Consider the following 14,194-nt stretch of genomic DNA (forward strand, 5'->3'; position numbering starts at 1 on the left):
ATGGTACCAGCTAAGTGAAAATGTTCATTACAAGGAGCTAAAAAGTGTCTTCAGGAAGATTTGGACAGGCTTACCGAATGGGCAACAACATGGCAGATGGAATTGTAATGCGGTAAAATGCGAGATTATCCACTTTGGTAGGAGAAATAGATTTGTAATGTATTTTTTAAATCGTAAGTGGTTGGAAAGTGTAGATGTACAAAGAGACCTAAATATCTTTGATAAGTCACTGAAGGCTAATGTGCCTGTGCAGCAACCAATAGGAACGCTAATGGAATGCTAACCTTTATTATAAGATAATTTTGGGTATAGGAGTACTGAAGTCTTGCTTCAAGATAGTGACAAGCTAATTCTACTGGATACTCACTCTGGTTTCCTTATTGGTTTTCCCAACATCTAGCTTGTTCAGTGGTTTTGGTAAAAAAGAAGTCTGAATATTAATGACGTGAGTTGTGATGTTAACAAGGTGGTTAACAAATGTTTAACCCCATCATAACAGCATAAAAGATGGATTAAGACGATCTCAATATCAAAATGGGCCTTTTCACACATATTCCAGATTCTGCCACACAGCTCACCATAGCTAATATCATTCAGATTTCCTCTCAAACTTTTCCATATGCTTCCACAGAGTTTCAAATAGTGAAGCTGATTTTTAAATAGGGATCCTTAATTTACAGTCTTCCATTAGAGGAAGCATCCAATTCATATCTTCCCTGTCAAGACCCCTCAGGATCTTACATGTACCAACTAAGTCACCTCTTACTCTTCTAAACATTAGCAACAGCATTTCTTATAGGTTAACTTGCCTATTCTGGGGATTGGTCCAGTAAACCACACCATTCTGTACATCCCTGGACACTACAGGGCAATCTTTAAGCATAGCCATGTCTTTGGACTGTGGGAGGAATCTGGAGCACCCCAGGCAGACACAGAGGCTAATCCCCACAGTCACCATAGCTGGAATCAAAACTGGGTCCATAGTGCTGTGAGGCAGCAGTGCTAAGCTAATCACTGTGCCACTATGCTAGTTCTTGGACTTTTGGAATTGCAATAACAAAATGCACATGCCACCGAGTTGGCTCAACCTCACATTTGTTCATGTATTGAACTCGCAAGATTCTCTACCCCGTACAAATCCTCCTGTGACCTGTCTGGAATCGTACACAGAATCGCAGCACACAGGGCTGCTTGAAATGTACACTAACTATCACAGTTCAAAACCTCAGGCCAAGGTGTTGTGGTGGTAATGTCATTGTACTAGTAATCTAGAGCTGAAAGCATCTGCAGTACTTTGCCTTTATTGAACTATTCTACAATATGACTGAGGCTCACAGACACAGGCACAGCTAATTATTACTGATGTCAACTGTGGGTCTGGAGCCAGAGGTGACCAGTCTCCATCCTTCTCCCAGTAACTGCCCTCTGTTGTCCTCCTTTTATGATGATTCATATCACAAGGTAGCAAATAGTTCTTCCGTTGTCATCCTTCTAAATTGTCTGATTTATGTCCCCCTCACATTTAGTTTATTCTACATTATGATCCAGATGGGACTAGATTTAGTTCCGTAACAGAAAACAGTGCAAAACTACCCCACAATGAGAGATACTGACTCCAGGATTGATGGATGTGCAAAAGTTCCTCCTGTAACATTATTATCAATGATGATGCCTCCAGTCTCTTAATTCGATTAGGCAATGGCAGTTACTTTGCACCATCACTTGTGAGAATGTTACTTCCAGTCTTTTAGGTAGCCAGAGGTTTGGCTGGATCGCATTTCTGCAAGGCTACAGATAATCTCTTCAACTCTGTATAGCCCCCCTCTGTATGTTGTGTTGAGGTTTGATTATTTGTATGTTGCAATTCAAGGTCGTGTCTGTTGCTTTGGGGTTTTTATATTCTTATGATTTTATAGTTAATGGTAAAAAGAGTCCATGACCTTCACAGAGCTGTGAGCAGGAAAGATGAGGGGTGTATGTGGTATGAAGAGTGGACTGCAAAACAAAAAAAGGTTGTCGGAGGGTTCTGGTAGTGAGAAAGGTGAGTTGAAGGACGAGGGAGCAGTGGATTGAAGCGGGGAGGGGAGTGGAGTGCACTGTGAGTGGAAAGGGAGCAGGAGTTAAACAAGAGAGTGTGGATAAAGAGAGAGGAGGATAGAGAGGCGAATGGGAGATGAAGGGTGTGGCAGGTGACAGAGGGATGGAGGTGAGTGTGTGGTGTTGGAGGAATAGGGAAGCGGTACAGGGAGAAGAGTAGTCAGGAATGGGGAGGTGATGGGGTGCGATGAGGAGAGCTGTAGAGAATGGGGAGTAGAGTGAGTGCAATTAGGGGAATTGTAGAGAATGGGAGGAGAGTGACTGTGGCAATGGAGTGAGTGCAGTGAGGGGAGCTATGGAGAATGGGGGGAGAGTGACCAGGCAGGAGCGATGAAACAGGAAGAAACAAGGAAGAGTGGAACAGGGAAGAGAGTGGGCCAGTGTGGAAGGGGATCAAGTGGTCAGATAGATGATAGGACCATAAGACACAGGAGCAGAATTGGGCCATTTGAGTTGGGCCCTGTTGAGTCCGCTACACCATTTGATCATGGGTGATATGTTTCTCAACCCTATTCTCCTGCCCTTTTTCCCATAGCCTTTGATCCCCTTACCAATCAGGAGCCTATCTATATCTATCTCTGTCTCATGAGGGGGAGCAGACAGACAAGGACTATAATAATTTAGAACAATAAAACTACCACATCACACTATGGTAATTGACAATAGTAATTACAACAACCAATATAACTATTACTAACAACACTACAAAGATCATTGTAATAACATGTCTTTGTTAAACAATTACAGCTTGCAGCTGGGACTTTCAATAATTCTGATCTGTGTTTTTTTTTCTTTTGATTGTTTTGGGATGAGAAATCTTTTGTTTCAGTTTACTTGATTTTCAGTTCATTTCCAAAGATTTCAGTTGAACATTATTGAGTGTTTTAAAGGAAAATGAATGTTTGCAATTGATGTGTTTGAAGTGCTGTGTAATTACATTCCATGGTCATTGATTTCAATAGATCATTACCTGCTGTCGATGATGACAGAATGAACACTTTGAAGATCATTGTAAACAAGTACCAGCATACTCTGTTGAGTGCAGCATGATATTACATTTTCCTGGAATGGGTTTGCTTTCAAGCTCCTGCTAATTTATTGACCAGGATTTCTCGGCAAGATCAAGGTAAACTCCCACCTAGAGGAGATGCATCATAGGCACAGACTTGTGTTCCTTCAGCAGGAAGTTCATACAATGCTGACTGACCATGTCTCTAGAATATTTCCTTTCACCTCAGAAGATATCTCATGGCACTCTTGCGTTCTATGCAGGTCAGATGGGTCTGTGGATGAAGAGCACCTAATCAGCACCAGACAAAAGGAACATGTCCACACTAGGCTCACGCAGATCCAATTCTGACAACCTCCTCCACAAGAGGTATAGGATAGCTCCTCAAAAATTGTATAGACAATTGGCCAGACAAGGGGCACTCCCAATGCACTCCTCTCCTAATACAAAGGGATGCCATCAAGGACCTATTAAGCTTCTTTGGATGCTATGCAGCTGCATGCAGAAGTCAGAACCAGGTGATAAATGCAACCTGTACCTGAATGGTCAAAAATGCGTGTTTGATTATTTGTGAGTCACCCTGCTGAACTGATCAAGGAACAGGAGTACAGCAGTCAGCAAGCAGACTGGTTCTCTGAGAAAGATGGATCAGTCACAGAACAGGTGGAGGTTTTCATGGAGGAGAAGACTGGCAGCAGCTCCTAATGAGTTGGAAATCAACCTTCTTTGGCAGCAGTGCTATAAGCTTTGACATACCTGAGCCATGAGAGGGACATCTCCCCAGTCACTAAAAAGGTTATCTTGTGCCCACAAATAGTTATTCCCAAAGTGCTCTGTGGAGCTCAATGGCCAGCCCCACGGATTTGATTGTGGAGAGCTGGTTGAGAGTTACTATGAGCTCTCTAGACTCCTGGACTGACCTCAAGCAGGTCCTTTCGCAAAATCCTGGGAGAACAAAGAATTATAATAAATTCAGATCTGAGCCCTTATGTTCTCTGGATCCAAGACAAGGAGTCTGTCATTAGCCAACTGCGTACGGAGCTGCTGCCAGAGCCCAGACCTTTTTCCCAGCATGTAATAGAGAAATGAGCTACAGTTCAGATCCCAAAGGAACCAGACTCACTAATACATGCATGTATCCTCTGACGTTTTTTTTCCTTTATTCATTAACATGATGAGGATGTTGCTGACTAAGCAGCATTTATTGCCAATCCCTAATTGCCAGAGGGCAGTTAAGAGTCAACCACATTGCTGTTTGTCTGAAGTCACATGTAGGCCAGACCATGTAAGGATGGCAGTTTCCTTCCCTAAAGTGAACCAGATGGGCTTTTCCTGACAATTGACAATGGATTCCTGGTCATCATTAGACTCTTAATTTCAGATATATTTTAATGAATTCCATGGCAGGATTCGAACCTGGGCCCTCAGAATGCTAAATGGGTCTCTGGATTAACAGTCCAGCAATTATACCACTAGGCCATTTCTGCTCCTGCAGGTTCCTCAGCCCATCCTTCTCCCGGTACACTTCCCTTTTCATGGGCCCTTTCAATGGCAGCCTGCATGAAATGTGACTCCAAGTTGAGGGGAGCTGGATGTTTGTCAAGCTGCTGCCGGGCAAATGTGGCCTTAAGAGCCACATTGCCGCCCAGCTCCCAGGGTGCCTGATCTGGTTGCAGGTGATTGCAGCAGGACACATGACCTCTCTCACCCCAAGGGAACAAGGAGAAGTGTCAACAAGAGAATACACGACCTCTTCCACGGAGGGTGGCTGATCTTCTCCTCAGCAACCCCTCCTCCAGCTTTTCTTCTGAGGAGTGATGCCTCCTTCTTTACATACAAGAATAAGAACTGAGGGCAACCCCTATTTCTCCAGAAGCATCCTGCACCATACAATCTAGATGGCTATAGACTCCTGCCCATGTTCAGAGATAAATCAACATTGGAGCAGGGACTTTTTAAAATTCATTAATGGGATGTGGGCATTGCTGGCAGGGCCAGCATTTCTTGCTCATCTTTAGGTGCTCTTGAGAAGGTGTTGGCAAGCTGCCTTCTTAAACTACTGCAGTCCATCTGCTGTATGTAGACCCACAATGCCATTATGGAGGTATTCCAGGATTTTGACCCAGTGACATTGAAGGAGTGGAGATATATTTCCAAGTCAGGATGGTGAGTGGCTTGGTGGGGAACCTGCAGGTGGTGGTGTTCCCATATATTTGCTGCCCTTGTCCTTCTATGTGGTAGTGTTAGTGAGTTTTGAAGGTACTGTCAGGACTGAACTGTTGGAATCCAGAAAGATGAACAAAAATACAAATTGTTTGTGAGAATAGTTAATCGCTAATTCAGACTTCTGTGCATTCATTCATTCTATTTGCTGTACTATCACTAGACATTCAGTTCTTGAATATGTATATATCTGTTTAACAGCCTTCAAAGTCTGACCACAAAACAGTGATGAAAGTGTAGTCTATTAATTCATGGTATAGAATATAAATGGATTCATGCACCCACATAGACAAAAGGTTGGTCCATTTGAAATCCATTTGTGTTTTGCTTTCATGTTTAAATTCATCACTGAAAGATTTTGATAGATAATGTTTGCATTCTTTTCAACAGTGAGCCTTTTATTTTGGTCGAATTACAATTGAAAGGATATGAAAGCGGTGGCAGTAATAGAACGAACTTTGAGAAGTGACATTTGCCAAGTTAGCTATTGCCTGGCAGATAAGTTCTTACTTTTGCATCTTCAATTACCATATGATTCACACTTTCCGTTTAAAGTTGAGATTTCTTTGATTTTCTGAAATCCTTTCTTTTCTTAACTTTCATTAAACAAATAATTTTTTGTAGTCACCTATCAATTCCAGTTTACATATTTTGCTTGAATCGTTATTTTGTTGTTCATTGGAAAAAAAGTATTTGTACTTGCACAGAATAATGTAGATTACAACTGCCAATGATAAATTGATAGAAAGTCACTTGCAAGTTCTATTAGTAGCAGATCTTACTCCATGAATATTTTTGATCCCCATGGAGATCAACAAGTCAAAAGAATGGAATTTACCAAAATGACCCAGGGTAAACAAAATTTTATTTATCTTTTGTAGCATGTGTCATAGCAATCAAAGTAGATTCAAAATGAATTAACAAACAAATTAAGGTCAAATATTCATGAAGGCCAAAATTATAAATTATATAGTAAATAGCTGATGTAACAAAAATAGATTTCACAACTTTTTCATCTAAGCCACTCTGCATATATGGCATCAATTTCAGCTACAAAGTCTTTCATGCCTCTTATCTTCCTTTGATGGAATTCCAGTTGTTTTCCTTCAAGGATTTATTCATTGATTCTTATCCAACTTTAGCTCCCTGAGTTCCAGAAGTACAGTCAATAACAAAATGGTGCATTTCCACAGAACCTTCACAGCTTTGATCTTGATTGTGTCAATCTACCAGAATCACCCAGATGTGAAACATCAGGAAAGGCCATGTGCAGTGGATTGTTGATTCTGCTCATTTAATCATTTTAAGGTAACAGAACCTATGGTGACAAACTTATTTTTTGCTTATCCTTGCTCGCAGATACAGACTTTGAGTTTTCCTTCTCTGACTATGCCACATCTTCTACTTTTGCCCAGGCCTAGTCACAAGGGCCCACTTTTATGCTGCACCTCTGGGTCTCGGGATTGCAGTCCTAATACCTTTTAGCATCTTGTGCAAAATCTTCTCGATGCCACCTTGGATACTGATCCATCTTTATCAACCATGGATCCATGTGCTTTTCATAGACTTAGGCTGGCACTCAGTGCCATGCTTTCTCAACTGGACCTGCAGTTGGCACCAAGGGCAAAAGCTACAAGCCCATTGTCTCGACCAGACCTGCCAAGGAGGCTGTTGGGCTGTGACAAAATAGAACTGGAGAACATGCAGAGACTAGAGCTTGACGATACAGCAGGGGTCAAGTATTGCACTAGCTGGCCACCAGCAGCTCTGAACAATCACCCTCCAGAAGCTCACCATCTCATTCAACTCTCACAAAATGTTAGCAGAATGATTGTGTGAAAGAAAGCTTTATTTCAACTTTGTAGTAATTCAAACGATTAGGCATTTGGAAACAAAGTCTCTTAAATAAACATGAAAACACATCATTTATTTAAATCTTCTTAGGAGTAAATGTGCTGGGTACCTGGTGGTAGCTTGGAGTTATTGTTTCCATAGTGAAACCAGACTGGCGTTGTAAATGTTGGGACAAATTGGAATAATTTGTAGTCCTTGTTGCTTGTGACTTAGAGCTTTAGAGTTCATGTTTCAAAAAGCTGCATCCCTTAATACTGAATTCAGATTATTTGTAAAGTATAAACTCATATATATGTATATACAATATATATATTTTATATGTGTGTATGTACTTAAGCTTTCAATAATGCTCAGACTCAGAAAGGTAAATTAACTTATTTTTATTGGTGGATCAAAGTGTAATTTGTTCTTTATAATATACGTTCTATGGTGAGAAAATTCAATATATACTGATGTTCGGATAAGATAAATTATAAAGGCAATAAATGCAAGTTAAGAGGAAGAATTTGGATGTAAGTTTTACCATGTGAAATGCATCCTGTATTTTGGCATTTCTATAAAGTGTGAGTCTAACAAAAAGATATTGAAGAAAATGGAGTCAGGTGACAGCTGATAGCATTTTTTAAAACATCAAAAGCTGGAATGGATAGTTTCATAATTATAGCTCAAGTCTGAGTGCTTTGGTTTGGGCCAATAGTCATTGAAAAGGCAGGGCTGGATCAAAGTGAGTATATCCCGTATCTTTATAGCTACAAAGCATATCAAACGCAATTGAGAAAGATGTTTCAGGCAACTTCAGAATGTGACTATCATAACTGAAGAAAAGAAAATGTTCTTGGAGATGAAGACAGCATTGTGTATATGGATATTGCAGCATTTTGTTCGCATTATATTAACAGTTGTGAAAGTCTTGCTTGATTTTACTGCATAAATTTAAATGAAGTAAAACTAGGCTGGTCCCTTTATTTTTCAGATTTCTAACTTACCCTGATTTTGAATATTTGCAGTATTTCAATGATTTCTTGTGCTTGACAGTAAACCCAGGAAAATTTCCCTTCTTGTAAAGGCCAGTTTTGATGACATAAGTTGAGAATGTAATGTATTGCTTTGATTTTTCCTTCGTTAAAAGAAAAATCAAATGCACATTTTCACTGTAATCAGCAACAGTGAAGTAGATCAGTGTTTGTTAGATAAGAGTATTACAGGTTACAGAGGCAATGCAGGTAGAGGAACTGAACACACAGACCAAACTGAATGGCAGATTATGTGTGACGGGATTAAATGTTATGTTCCTGTTCCTATGCAAAACAATGTCATGCATTACTTTAAGAGTTACAATTCTCTGGAATATAATTTTATTGGCCATAACATACAAATTGGGAGCAGTAGTAGGAGTAAACTATTCTGCTCCTTAAACCACCTCTGCCATTCAAAAAGATCATGGCTGATCTGATTGCTCAACACGGAAGTCTACTTCAATAACCCTTCATCTCCATGCTTATCAATAATCTACCTCTACCTTAAAAAGATTCGAAGATCTGACCCTCACCATCTTTTGAGGAAGAGACCCTTAAGGATCCATGACCCATTTAGAGAAAACAAAACATAATCTCTGTCTTGAATGGGAAACTCCTTATTTTTAAACAATGATCCCTAGTTCAAGAAGCTCCTACAAGAGGAAACATTCTTTCCAGGTAGACCCTGTCTATACAACCTCAGGCAAAATCTGGCTGAAGAATTTCTTTTTTGATTAAGGGAAAAACCCATAGATTGGAAAGCTTTTTGTTTCAGTTCACTAGAGTCCCTGTTAAAGTTAGATGTAAGAACAGTTTCTCCTGGAGAAAACAGTCAGTTCAGAAAAGTTATGAAGTATGTTGTTTAAGTATAAGTATTCTAATTTGAAACTGCGGCCCAAAAATGTTTGGTTAGAAGTCTGGAAATTGTGAAAGTCTAAGTTCAGTTGTTTAAATAATTAAGAAAGTGGCTATCAAACTCTCAAGACAGGGAATTGAAGGAAAATCTGTGGATTATGACAGAGAAGGGAACACTCTCTGGTGCTTGAGCACCGCAAAGTGATGGTCTTGGGATAGATGGGATTGTATTTTTACTGTGTGTTTGAAACCTTTCAAATCGTGTTTCTGTAAATAGCTCAGTTTATTCTATTTTATCTTCATTTATTTTGTGTGTAATAAACTTCTGTTTTATTGTTTTACTACTATCTGCAGCATTGCTTGCTTGTGTTTCAGTAAAAGACCATTTTGTTAAACAAAAATAACTATGATCTATATCGTCATATTTCAGTCTGGGATATGCTTTGTCCAATAGCAATATCAGCTGGGGTCACAACACTACATAGAAGCTAATCCTGCACTGATGGTGTGCTTTCCAAGAGCACCATCTCAATGAGGAATGGAAAGGGGCTCGCAGTACATGTGTAAAAGTTTGGGGTACAGAAGTCACTGCTGGAAAGGATCTGGCTGCAATTGGATATGTAAGACTGGAACTAAACAAGAGTCGTAGTCATACAGTGCTAGCCAATGAAGGAGTCACAAAGGAGAAACTGATGTGATTTTTTTGCATCAAAATAGCAGGGGTCAAGAGGATAAGGAGTGATAGCTCACTGCAATCACGTTAACAGAGGAAGCAACTTCAGACATTGATTAGAGCTTTGACAATGCTGTGTTGGGTTGCGAAGATTCAAAAATATATCAGGAAAGAAGGACATTGACCTGCTTGTCAAAGTACTTTCTAGGATCCGGAGGAAGTTCGGCAAGTTGATGCTAGAACTCAAATCGCCAAGAGGTGAAGGATAGAACACTGGAACCAGATCTTCAAAACACTTGTAAATTTTTATTTACACATTTCCTGTGTTCCAAACCTAAAAACCAACAGCTTTTATGCTCCTGAGATGCTGCTTGGCCTGCTGTGTTCATCCAGCTCCACACTTTATTATCTTGGAATTCTCCAGCATCTGCAGTTCCCATTATCTCTGATACTATCTCAACTTCCATGTGTTTGAACCCAAAATTATAGTTATTATACTGTTCAGACATGTTATGACACACATCTGAGGCAGTTGGTACTATAACCCAGGGCTTCTGGCCCAGAGGTATGGATGCTACCACTGTGCAACAACAGCCATCCTAATGTATGAAATCAAATGAGACCCTTATTAATATCCACCACCTAAATACAATTAAGCACCCAGTTATATACAATTAACAGGACATGGCACAGTGCTTAACTTTGACAGAGGAGTTGAGCTGGTTTTATTTGAGGAAGAATATTGATGCTGCACAGCATTTGAGGGGAAAGAACCATGTCAACTAACACAGGGGTGAGGAAGAGAAATAGGATGCCAGCTGTTCAGCAGAAATTGCATCAAATGAGTCTGAAGTGGATTAACTTTACCGTTTATTCTGCTCCAAATCAAATCAGGAATTTTTATGTAGTTACGTTTCTAGTTTCTCAGCTGTCACACTAATCAAATACTAAAAACATTTAAAACATAATTTCAGAGAAATTAGTTTACTCTTTAGCTTGATTAATCCTGTACTATTTGTCAAGTCAAATGTATAGTCAAACATAGTAGGAACTGCAGATGCTGGAGAATCTGAGATAACAAGGTGTAGGGCTAGATGAACACAGCAGACCAAGCAGCATCAGAGGAGCAGGAAGGCTGACGTTTCAAGCCTCGACCCTTCTTCAGAAAGGTAAGAATGGTCTATGCCCAAAACATTAGCCTTTCTGCTCTTATGATGCTGCTTGGCCTGCTGTGTTCATACAGCCCTACACCTTGTTATTTCTTGAATAGTCAGATAACTGAGACAACCCATTCCATCATTGCTGCCTGAATTTTAATCTGCAGGAGCATGTGGGACTGACGGTTGTGGTAGAGGTTTTGGGGAGCAGTGAGTGAAAAACCTGCAAAATTGGAAATACATCAGCAAAGGTGTAGTGGGGGAGAGAGGGACGATAGTTGTTTCAAATTGAATTTCAATTCTGCACTAATGTGCTCCCAGGCTTGCCACGTCATGTGACCTCTACCATGATGCACTCATTTCAGGCATGTATCTTGAAACATTTCAATAAAGACACAATGCAAGCTTGTGGTCTCTAATATGGTGTCAGAGTGGAGTTGAGATTGAGTGTAGGAGACCTGTTTGAAGCTCAGATACTATTAGAGGATACAGAAATGTTCGGAGCTGCTGAAAGCTTTCAAAAGTGACTCGAAGTTACAGAAAGGGAACAAAGAAGCAGGTCACATAAAGTACTTAGCAAGACATAATAATTGCAAATTTTCCTCTCTTAGTGCCAGTTGAAATTAACTTGATATGAAACAAAGCTAACAGTTATCACCCCTCTCAATGGTAAAATTATGAAACTATGATAGATTTAATTAACAAACCAGAGCAGCTAGCAGTAGCTGCACATTTTTCACTATAAGGAAGATGGTTGCAAAATGTATTCAACAATAAAAAAGCCTTGAAGAAACATTTTGAACTTCAAGTTAATGGAATGAATGGTGTGTTTTCAATATTATGGCCAATATGAAAAAGGGTTGGTTGTTCAATGTTATTGCTTTAATACAACCTACAAATTCCTGTGAATTTGTGCAATTAAACTATGATCTGCTTGTAGACAGGATTGTAATACACACAAAAAATATTAATGTGACAAAACATCGAGTAAAAGAGAAGAAACAGACTTCAAGCAAAATGATCAATATGCAAAAGTGTGGAAATTGTAATTCAAGAGCATATTCACGACAGAACAGACCAGACCTTCCATGATGGGGGAAGACATTCCAAAGCAAAACTGCAGAAACATCACACGCAAAGAACAGGATGCAAATATTATGGAGGACACTTCACAAAGGAAAACAAGGCATGTGCAGCATGGGAAAAACTGATTGAATCATTTTGCACACAAGCCTGTGTCTAGAAGGAAGCACACTAAGCAATTGCAGGTGGCTGCTGAAGACATATCAGCCAAAGATTCTAAAATCACCCTACAACATACAACAGATTCATCTGGTCAGATCAAGAGGTGATGAGTGATATGCAACTTGTATTAGAAATACACATCTATTTTTATGAATTATGTGAATAACAAGAAGATATTAAACTGTTTGGGCACTTTCTGAATTAAAATGGTTCACACCAAGGTTTGAAGGGAGCCACATGTGGTTTCTTGCAAATTAAGTCAACAGTTCAATCTGTGATACGAACCACGTGCTGATTATAGAAAGTTAAATGACTTTTGGAAAAACAGAGCTCAGCAAAGCTTTTAGGGGGATAATGTATGGTGTTTCTTGCCCTTAAATGGTGGAAACCCTGGTTTTAGAGTATGGGGGCTGGGGGGGAGTTTGGTTACTGTGCTGATTGTTATCTTGCAAACCTTTCTGTGCTTGTGTTTTTGTTTTCACAAACCTAGGGGATCAGAGAAGTGGGAGTGCCTCCAAAGCAGCAGCATGACTGCAAGACTATCTCTCTCTCCCTCACTTGGCTGAAGTACTTGAAAAATTGGTAATGTTTTTGCAGTTCAGTGCCTTGAACACCTTGAAAAGCCTTGACAATCAAGAACTGTGACCACTCTCCAAACAGTTGATCCAGTCTGATTTCATTCTGAATGGGAGCTCTGTTTGCAAGATCATCCATCAGTCTACTGCCGTTAACAATTGATACCATCAATAAGAAACAAGGTGGATTGTAAGAATTCATCAGATTCTAACCTTTGTTTTTCAGACCAGTAGCTTCTTGTACTTCTAGGTGGTTGTCTTTGTGGGGCTGAGAGATACTTTCTAAAGAGTCTTGGTATATTTCTGTAGGGCATCTTATAGATGGTACATACTGCTACAATGGAGCATTGGTGGTGAATGGAGTGAATGTTTACGGATGTGGTGCCAATTAAGTGGGCTTCTTTGTCTTGGATGGTATCAAGCTTCTGGAGTGTTGTTGGAACTGCACCCAACCAGGCAAGTGGGGAGTATTCGATCATACTCCATCCATATTCCATCATACTCCATATTCCATCATTAATGTAGATGGTGGACAGCTCTGGGGAGTCAAGAAATGAGTTACGCAGCATGGTCCAGGCCTCTGACCTACTCCTGTGTTCACTGTATTTATATGGTAGTCCAGTTCAGTATCTGGTCAAGGTAACCTCTAGGATGGTGATAGCAGGGGATTCAGCAATAGGAATGTCATTGAATAACAAGGGGTGTTGGTTATATTCTCTCTCCTGTTGGCGATGTCTTTGTCTTTGCTTGGCACTTGTGTGGCCCGAATATTAATTGCTACTTGTTCGTGCAAATCGGATATTGTCCAGTTTCATAGCATTTAAACATGGACTGTTTCAGTATCTGAGGAGTCACGAATGGTGCTGAACATTGTGCAATCATCACCGAACATCCCCACTTCAGAACTTATGGAGGAAGGGTTATTGATTGCAGCTGAAGATGGTTGGTCCCAGAACACCACCCTGAGGAACTCCTGCAGAGAGGTCCTGGAGCTGAGATGAATGACCTCCAACAACCACACCATTTTCTTTTGTGCCAGCTTTTACTTCAAACAGCAGTTTATATCTGATTACAATTGTATTTAATTTACTACAGTCCCTTGATACTCTTTTGTCCCTGTTTGAACCAGGGCTGGAATGAGGTCAGGAGCTCAGTGGCCCTGGCAGAACCCAAATATAAACCAGTGTTCAGTTGTTGATGAGACCTGCTTTATTTCTTTTACTTCTGAATGGCGGTAAATGTTTGTATTTTAAATATATATAAACTTGAAGTATTTTTATCAAGTGAATGCATGAAAAGCATTTTCTCCTGAAATTTGTGTCTTTGGTTAAAATGGTGTCAACATGGTCACGCCTGTAGCTAGTCAGAAATTTTGATAGGTTCAATATAGCACATTCCAATCTGCTGATTATTTTCTTACCTTTGTGTGAGAAAGAATCGCAACTTCACTCGGTGCATCTCACAAAGCTGAGAGGCTTTAAGATTGAACT

Source organism: Stegostoma tigrinum, chromosome 2 (genome assembly GCF_030684315.1).
Source record: "Stegostoma tigrinum isolate sSteTig4 chromosome 2, sSteTig4.hap1, whole genome shotgun sequence".
NCBI classification, from domain to species: Eukaryota; Metazoa; Chordata; class Chondrichthyes; order Orectolobiformes; family Stegostomatidae; genus Stegostoma; species Stegostoma tigrinum.